Raw genomic sequence first — 9,788 nt, 5'->3', positions numbered from 1 at the left:
AGCATCTCTGTTTTGTCCGAGTTTAAAAGTAGAAAGTTTGCAGCCATCCACTTCCTTATGTCTGAAACACATTCTTCTAGCAAGGGCAATTTTGGGGCTCCACCATGTTTCATTGAAATGTACAGCTGTGTGTCATCCGCATAGCAGTGAAAGTTAACATTGTGTTTTCGAATAACATCCCCAAGAGGTAAAATATATAGTGAAAACAATAGTGGTCCTAAAACGGAACCTTGAGGAACACCGAAATTTACAGTTGATTTGTCAGAGGACAAACCATTCACAGAGACAAACTGATATCTTTCCGACAGATAAGATCTAAACCAGGCCAGAACTTGTCCATGTAGACCAATTTGGGTTTCCAATCTCTCCAAAAGAATGTGGTGATCGATGTTATCAAAAGCAGCACTAAGGTCTAGGAGCACGAGGACAGATGCAGAGCCTCGGTCCGATGCCATTAAAATGTCATTTACCACCTTCACAAGTGCCGTCTCAGTGCTATGATGGGGTCTAAAACCAGACTGAAGCATTTCGTATACATTGTTTGTCTTCAGGAAGGCAGTGAGTTGTTGCGCAACAGCCTTTTCTAAAATGTTTGAGAGGAATGGAAGATTCGATATAGGCCGATAGTTTTTTATATTTTCTGGGTCAAGGTTTGGCTTTTTCAAGAGAGGCTTTATTACTGCCACTTTTAGTGAGTTTGGTACACATCCGGTGGATAGAGAGCCGTTTATTATGTTCAACATAGGAGGGCCAAGCACAGGAAGCAGCTCTTTCAGTAGTTTAGTTGGAATAGGGTCCAGTATGCAGCTTGAAGGTTTAGAGGCCATGATTATTTTCATCATTGTGTCAAGAGATATAGTACTAAAACACTTGAGCGTCTCTCTTGATCCTAGGTCCTGGCAGAGTTGTGCAGACTCAGAACAACTGAGCTTTGAAGGAATACGCAGATTTAAGGAGGAGTCCGAAATTTGCTTTCTAATAATCATAATCTTTTCCTCAAAGAAGTTCATGAATGTATCACTGCTAAAGTGAAAGTCATCCTCTCTTGGGGAATGCTGCTTTTTAGTTAGCTTTGCGACAGTATCAAAAAGGAATTTCGGATTGTTCTTATTTTCCTCAATTAAGCTAGAAAAATAGGATGATCGAGCAGCAGTAAGGGCTCTTCGGTACTGCACAGTACTGTCTTTCCAAGCTAGTCGGAAGACTTCCAGTTTGGTGTGGCGCCATTTCCGTTCCAATTTTCTGGAAGCTTGCTTCAGAGCTCTGGTATTTTAGTGGCTATATTGTATTTACTTCACCACCATGGCCTTTTTTTTTTGCTTTTACCTCCCTTATCTCACCTCATTTGCTCACATTGTATATAGACTTATTTTTCTACTGTATTATTGACTGTATGTTTGTTTTACTCCATGTGTAACTCTATGTTGTTGTATGTGTCGAACTGCTTTGCTTTGTCTTGGCCAGGTCACAATTGTACATGAGAACTTGTTCTCAACTTGCCTACCTGGTTAATTGAAGGTGAAATAAAAAATAAATGAATAAATAAATAACTGTAGTTTATTACTGTTCACATTTCCCCTGTTACTGTGCTGTATTACTGTTAACAGATCCCCTGTTACTGTACTGTATTGCTGTTAACAAATACACTGTTACTGTGCTGTATTACTGTGAATTGGGGCGGCAGGGTAGCCTAGTGGTTAGAGCGTTGGACTAGTAACCGGAAGGTTGCAAGTTCAAAGCCCTGAGCTGATAAGGTACAAACTGTCGTTCTGCCCCTGTCATTGAAAATAAGAATTTGTTCTTAACTGACTTGCCTAGTAAAGTAAAAAAAATAAAAAAAAACATTCATTCTATGAAAATAAGAATGTATGCATACCACGCTAAGCCTTGGTCCGATCCTTATAACGAACATGACAGAAGATCCCACCAGAAATGGACCAAACAGCGTGTTCAGGAGGAATGGACCTGGGAGGAGATCCTGGTTGGAGCAGGACCCTGGACGCAGAATGGGGAGTCGCCGTCCTAAGGAGGATACAGAGGCAGCGAAAGCGGAACGGCAAAATTACGAGGAGTTGTACCAACGAGACAACGAGACAAGCACGAGAGGCAGCCCCATAAAACAATTGGGAGGGGGCACATGGGGAGATTGGCTTGGAGACCTGAGCCAACTCCTCGTGCTTACCGTGGGGAGCGTGTGACTGGTCAGACACCATGTTACGCAGTGTTGCGCAAGGTGTCTCCAGTTCACATTCATAGCCCGGTGCGCTCTATTCCAGCTCCTCGCATTTGCTGGGCTAGAATGGGCATCCAACCAGGACGGATGGTGCCGGCTCAGTGCTCCTGGTCTCCAGAACACCTCCTTGGACCAGGATATCCTGCGCCGGCTCTGCGTACTGTGTCTCCAGTGCGTCTGCACAGCCCAGGGCATCCTGTGCCAGCGCCCCACACTTGTCGGGCTCAAGTGAGCATCCAGCCAGGACTCATTGTGCCAGCTCTACACTCCAGATCTCCAGTGCGCCTCCACAGTCCAGTATGTCCTGTGCCTCCTCCCCGCACTCGCCCTGAGGTGCGTGTCATCAGCCTGGTGCCACCTGTACCGGTCCCATGCACCAGGCCTCCAGTGTGCCTCCAGAGTCCAGTACGTCCTGTGCCTGCTCCTCGCTCTCGCCCTAAGGTGCGTGTCTTCAGCCCGGTACCACCAGTGCTGGCCCCACGCATCAGGTCTCCAGTGCGCCTCCACAGTCCAGAGCTTCCGGCGACTGTTCCCAGTCCAGAGCTACCGGCGACAGTTCCCAGTCCAGAGCTTCCGGCGACAGTTCCCTAGCTTCCGGCGACAGTTCACAGTCCAGAGCTTCCGGGAACAGTACCCAGTCCAGAGCTTCCGGCGACGTTTCACAGTCCGGAAGCTCCAACGACGGGCAAGAGTCCGGAACCTCCAAAGTCTGGCCACAGTCAGGAACCTCCAACGACAGGCCACAGTCTGGAACTTCCAACGACGGTCACAGTCTGGAACTTCCAATGACGGTCACAGTCCGGAACTTCCAACAATGGTCCACAGTCCGGAACCTTCACCGAAGTTCCAAAGTCCGGAACCTCCACCGACAGTTCACAGTCCAGAACTTCCACCGACGGTCCACAGTCCGGAACCTCCAGCGAAGGTTCCCAGTCCGGGGTCTCCAGCAACTGTCCCCAGTCCGAGGTCTCCAGTGACGGTTCCCAGTCCGGGGCCCCCGGCGATGATCCGCAGTCCAGAGCCTCCGGCGATTCGGTTCTACAAAGGCGGAGGGATCAGCGTAAAGAGGGGGGGCTGCGTCCAGAACCGGAGCTGCCACCGAGGGTAGATGCCCACCCGGACCCTCTCCCATAGGTTCAGGTTTGCGGCCCGGGAGTCCCGGGGGGGGGGGGGGGGGTACTGTCATGCCCTGACCTGACGCTAGTTTTTGTATTGTCTAGGGTTTTTGTATGTCAAGGGTATTTGTAGGTCTAGGTGATTTGTATGTCTATGGTGGCCTGATATGGTTCCCAATCAGAGGCAGCTGTTTATCTTTGTCTCTGATTGGGGATCATATTTAGGTAGCTATTTCCCTTTGGTGTTTGTGTAGTTGCCTGTCAGCACTCGTTTGTATAGCTTCACATTTAGTTTAGTTATTTTGTTACTTTGTTCAGTGTTCATTCTTTTAATAAATAAAAATGTATGCGTACAACGCTGCGCCTTGGTCCGATCCTTATAACGAACGTGACACATAGATTGTGTATGTGTGCCATTTAAAGGGTGAGTGGCAAGACAAAATATTTGAAGTGCCTTTGAATGGTGTATGGTAGTAGGTGCCAGGCGCACCGGAATGCTTTTGACTCCTTGTAAAGTTTATTCCCCAACGAATTTACGGTTCTGAGGGCAAAAGTGGGAGCAACCGAATATTAGGAAGGTGTTCCTAATGTTTTGTACACTCAGTATGATCCTCACTTTTAAGACTTCTAATCAGGAAATGTGATATTAATATGGTGTGCTCCCACATTAGATATTCTAAAGAATGTTTACCGTCACATAAAATGAGTGATAAGGCAACTGGTTTTGAAAGTCAGTTATTTTTGTTATCTCTTTTCACAGAGCATGTTAAATATTTATGCTGTGAACATAGTGAAAGTGAGGGCTTTAAAAGCTACATTCTGTGATTGTTAAATACATTTTTTGGGGGGACTTTGAAATGAATTATATATATCAGCCATTGATTGTTAAAGAACGTAATTGAAATGCATCATGAGCTTAGTTCAACTGTCTTACCCAATCAGAAGCCATAATATAAAGCTGTTTTACAGGGCCTATAGAACGTCTACACCCCCTTGAGCTGATTTTCTTTTTTCAATCTTCACCAATGACCTGCTACTGGTACTAAGTGAAGCCTGTGTGTCTGTTTACGCTGACGACTCAACATTATACACATCAGCTACCACAGCAAGTGAAATCACTGCAACACATAACAAAGAGCTGCAATCACTTTCAGAATTGGAGGCAAGTAATAAGCTAGTAATACATATTTAAAAAACTAAAAGCATTGTGTTTGGGACAAATCATTCACTAAACCTCAAATAAAACTTGTAACGGATCATGTGGAATAGGAGACTAAACTGCTTGGTGTAACCCTGGATGGTAAACTGTCATGGTCAAAACATATCGATGCTATGTTGACATTGTTAGTTTTGATGCTATCGATGCTATGTTGACAACTAGTCTTACCTGGACTATTGCCCATTCATATGGTTGTGCCCCAAAGAGGGACATGGCAGCACGTCTGGCACTTAAATGTACACACAGAGCTTGTATTAATGACATGCATGTCAGTCTCTCCTGGCTTAAAGCAGAGGAGAGATTGACTTCATCACTACTTGTATTTATGAGCGGTATTGACATGTTGAATGCACCGAGCTGTCTGTTTGAACTACTGGCGCACAGCTAAGACAACCATGTATACCCCATAAGACATGCCACCAGAGGTCTCTTCACAGTCCCCAAGTCCAGAACAGACTATGGGAGGCACACAGTACTACATAGAGCCATGACTACATGGAACTCTTTTCCACATCAAATAACTCATGCAAGCAGTAAAAAAAAAATAAAAAAAAATAAACATGCTACACCTTATGGAACAGCACAGACTGGGAAGCGACACACATGCCAGCACACACACTCTACACACACATACATTGTAATATTGTTGTATGGTGGTTTTATACATGTTGTATTGTAGATATGTAGTGGTGTAATAATGTTGTATGATGTACTGTGTTATTATAGTTTTGTGTGTGATGTAATAATAATAATTGCCTCAATGTGTTTGGACGCCATGAAGATCCGGGATGCTGGCCTTCTAGGAAGAGTTCCTCTGTCCAGTGTCTGTGTTCTTTAGCCCATCTTAATATTTTCTCTTTATTGGCCAGTCTGAGATACATCCTTTTTCTTTACAACTCTGCCTAGAAGGCCAGCATCCTGGAGTCGCCTCTTCACTGTTGACATTGAGACTGGTGTTTTGCGAGTACTATTTAACTGCCAGTTGAGGACTTGTGAGGCAGCTAATTCTCAAACTAGACCCTGTACTTGTCCTCTTGCTCAGTTGTGCACCAGGGCCTCGCAACTCCTCTTTCTATTCTGGTTAGAGTCCGTTTGCGCTGTTCTGTGAAGGGAGTAGTACACAGCTTTGTAAGAGAACTTCAGTTTCTTGGCAATTTCCCACATGGAATAGCCTTCATTTCTCAGAATAGGAATAGACTGATCTTTGTTTCTGGACATTTTGAGACATTTCGAACCAACACATGCTGATTCTCCAGATACTCAACTAGTCTAAAGACGGCCAGTTGGATTGCTAGTTTAATCAGAACAACAGTTTCAGCTGTGCTAACAAAATGCCTAAGGGTTTTCTAATGATTATTTAGCCTTTTAAAATGATAAACTTGGAGCACAGGAGTGATGGTTGCTGATAATGGGCCTCTGTGCGCCTATGTAGATATTCCAGAAGAAATATGCCGTTTCCAGCTACAATAGTCATTTACAACATTAACAATGTCTACACTGTATTTCTGATCAATTCTATTTTAATAGACAAACAAATGTGCTTTTCTTTCAGAAAACAAGGACATTTCTAAGTGACCCCAAACTTTTGAACGGTAGTGTACATATGGACAGACTGACAGACAGATGGACAGAACCAGAGGCTGACAGACTTGTCTCTGACCTCACCATAGCAGTAGAGGATCACCTGTCCACGAGAGATGTCTCTGGATATTCTGATCGAGCCAGATACTCCATCTGGCACGGAGCGAGGACTCTCTCTGCTTCTACATCTGCATTGCTTGCTGTTTGGGGTTTTAGACTGGGTTTCTGTATAGCACTTTGTGACATTGGCTGATGTGATTGACAGTAGAAACCAGTTCATCAGTAGAGCATAGGTCCGGTTGAGGTGAGTCCAAGTGAGCAGTGTGTGTGAGTAGTTCTGAAAGTGAGGCTGGTGTTGGGGCTGCAGGACTGGTTCAGAACACTCAGCGTGGCAATGCGCACGTCCTGGCTGGACTGGACCACAGTAAAGTCACCTGTAAAATCATGGAATGGTCATTATAAGGTCACACAGGAAGTTTTTTATCTCTTCGTGCTTACTGAACATGTCTACCTTCCAAATGGCACCTTATTCCCTGCATTGTGAACTACTGTTGACCAGAGCTCCATGGGCCCTGGCAAAAAATGTAGTGCACTATATATGGAATAGGGTACCATTTGGAACACAGTGATAAGTATGATAAAGAACTTATGCTGATCTAAAAGAAACTCACCTGTGTCTCTAAGCAGGCTTACTGCCTGGGCGTGACACCGCAGTTTCAGCAAGTGTCTCAGAACTACACTTCCCAGCAGGCTTAGCTCCACCACCCAGCATCATCTCTCTTTCTCAACCTCCTCCTGGCCCTGCGATTGGTTGTTGTATTTCCTGCTCACACAGACACTCTCCCAGGACTCAGGTGGAGGTCTGGCTTGGCAGAGGCACAGGTAGAGTGGTGCTGTGAGGATGGAGCACCGGTAGTTCAGACTGGGGTCGGGGCTAATCAGGTAAAGCAGCAGGTGGTAGACGCTCAGGTAGGAGTCGCCATGGTAACACGCAGAGGGGTCGACAACATTGTCCCAAGGCTCTCGTGGTATCACTGGACCCAGAATCCTTCTCCTTTGGGCTGATATTTTCTGTGATTAGTCCCAAGAATGCCAGTTCTAAGCCCTTCTTCTCTCTGATTTGTTTAGAATCACTGTCCTCATTTTCAATATCTCCTTAAGCCCTGCCTTCAACACCACCCTCAGTGCCAGCTGTCACATCACCCCCGGAGCCCTGAGCTCGGCTCTGATTGAGCAGTACCAGGCGTAACTGCACCCCTCACACGGCACAGTGCTCATAATCTCCCCCAAACACCAATGACAATGCCTCTCCTTTGTCCCAAACACTTCTCCTCTTCTCTCAGTCACTCCTCTTCTCTCCATCCAACTCTGTCCCTTCTTCCCTTTCCCTCCCTCTGTCCATGGTATGAGCACACAGCTGTAAGCCCTGTCCTCCAATATCATCCCACGGGCGTAGTTAATTATTGTGGCCACCAGGTGTCACCCTTTCCTAGGGCTGAATCAGACAGACACACCAGGGGAGAGACATGACACAGGAGCACTCTAATTCTGTTGTTGCTGGTAGTTTGGGGACTTTGTGCCCCTGGTCCTGCTACACACACCCTCTGCCTGGTCCCCTTATCCCTGTCTGGGGGTGTTTAGCCATTCTCCCTGGTTTTGTGGGTGGTTGAGGCACTTTATGCATCTGTCCTGTAGTTTGTGTTGCAGGTGACTGGGGTAGCCATTCTTCAGGGCTGTGTCAATGTCCTCAAAGCACTCCTGTGGAGTGGAAATAAAGCTCTGAAGTCATAGAATGCAAACATGGAACACATGTGTTCTTCATGTCTTTCTTTTCATTTTTGGGATTTGTGTGTATTGTTTTGTAATGTTAAAAACATGTATTGTTCTGTCCATAGACACATCCTATGTGTTTTAATCAAATCAACTACAGTACCAGTTTGGACACACCTACTCATTCCAGGGTTTGATTGATTATGTCATTGAATTAAACCATGCAACAATTAATTTGTTAATAACCTGTGGCACCATGGAAGAGTATTTTATAGAGATGCTGTTTTCTGAAATAAACTCTTACAACAACAACAATTCCTTGTGAATCTGATAACTGGAATGTATCGACATTCCAAAACAATTTATGTCATTCTATGTTCAGATATGTCCCAGACACTAACTGATCATCATATTCTTTAAGTACCAACAGACACTTTGAACTGGTTGAGAAAGGGAACTATTGTTCCATTCCCCAACATTTTGATGTTATCATACTCTCTCTATGTTAACAAAGGGCTTTCCAAGAGTCCATTCTGTAGAGTGGTGAGAAAAGGGGGAAAGGTATTTATGGGGTCATAAACCACACCCAACATGGCAACGTCATGACAGTTCGCCTTTGTTGGGTTCAATCTAGCAATTATCCTGCAAGTTGCAAACCAACATAAAAATGATCGTGGGTTGTCTTGGTTGTAGACCATCGTTGTGGTCCCCCTCTGGTGATTGATCCGGGTTGGGTTTATGCGAATGAAGCAGGCCGCTCCAAGGCTGGGCAGAGGATGTCCGGATTGGTATCTCTGTTCCGGACCCGTCGTCTGTTCGTCCAGACTGGAAGATCTGGGCTGTAGCTTAGGTAGATGTTAACAACGCACTCACACACACTCATGAAATATATCATTACATTTCCTCCCAAATGAGCGGCGTTGTGGCACTAACTGATGGTTGTATGGGGAAGTTGTTTACGGCTCTATCACTTCCTAAGTGTCAAAGAAAATCAATAAAAACAAAAGATAGATACAAAATATAGTTATCACACCTTTTAATCATCTAATTGGACTGTATTCTATATACGTCCAAGGTCTTGGCAAAATGACCCTATCATGTTATTGTCTAATGTCATATCTAGGGCGTTCCTAATTTGCAGTGTGTTGCTAAGGGCGCTCGCTATCTTATGATGATAACTACATGATAAGTCTACAACTGTAAGGCACTAGTTTTGGGCAGTCTGAAGGGATGACCTATGTAGTTCTGGGGATAAACTGGTGAGTACTGTAGCTGTAGGTTCAAAGGCCCCAGGGTACATTTTCAACTTACCCAGGCTGGCGTTTTGCTCGGACCCTTAGGTGATCCTGGCATAAATCCTAACTGGCTGTTCCGTTGTACGTGTGAGTTTATGCTTACACAACCGCGCAAGCCAAGGGAAGGAAACCAGGTATCCTGGAAGACTACAACTTGTTCAGAATTAGTCTGACGTAATCAGGTCATTTTCAGGTCAATGCCTGGTGGTCAGTCAGAATATGTGTCGAGGGAGTCTGTAGTGGTTTTACTACCAGTCACTGTCTTCCACTATTGTAGTGGTGGTAGGTATGAAGAAGTCTATTTCATAGCTATGTTATCCACGGAGGAGCTAACCTCACGATGGAAGTGCTCTATAAGCACTGAACCAGTCGTATGCTGTGTGATCATGACTTCTAATAACTTTCCTCCTGAATGGAGGGTTCTATTTATTAGTGGCGTGTGTGTTGACCATCAGAAGAGTGTTCTGGAGATTCCCTTCCCCGTGTTGCAATCTGAGTGACTACTAAGTCCTCTGTTGCTGTTATCAATAGCAATTTGACTTGTGAGGTCTCTAATCCTCTTACTGATTGTTGGT

At 45.1% G+C, this 9,788-nt stretch overlaps 1 pseudogene; it reads right to left on the bottom strand.

Moving 5' to 3' along the window:
- Positions 1-2,952: 2,952 nt before the first annotated feature.
- LOC139388227 (SET and MYND domain-containing protein 4-like) lies at positions 2,953-9,271 on the bottom strand (annotated as a pseudogene).
- Positions 9,272-9,788: the final 517 nt, after the last annotated feature.

This window comes from Oncorhynchus clarkii, chromosome 29, assembly GCF_045791955.1.
Source record: "Oncorhynchus clarkii lewisi isolate Uvic-CL-2024 chromosome 29, UVic_Ocla_1.0, whole genome shotgun sequence".
Lineage (NCBI taxonomy): Eukaryota > Metazoa > Chordata > Actinopteri > Salmoniformes > Salmonidae > Oncorhynchus > Oncorhynchus clarkii.
The sequence above is the reverse complement of the archived record's forward strand: the minus strand, read 5'-3'. Positions and strand labels throughout refer to the sequence as shown.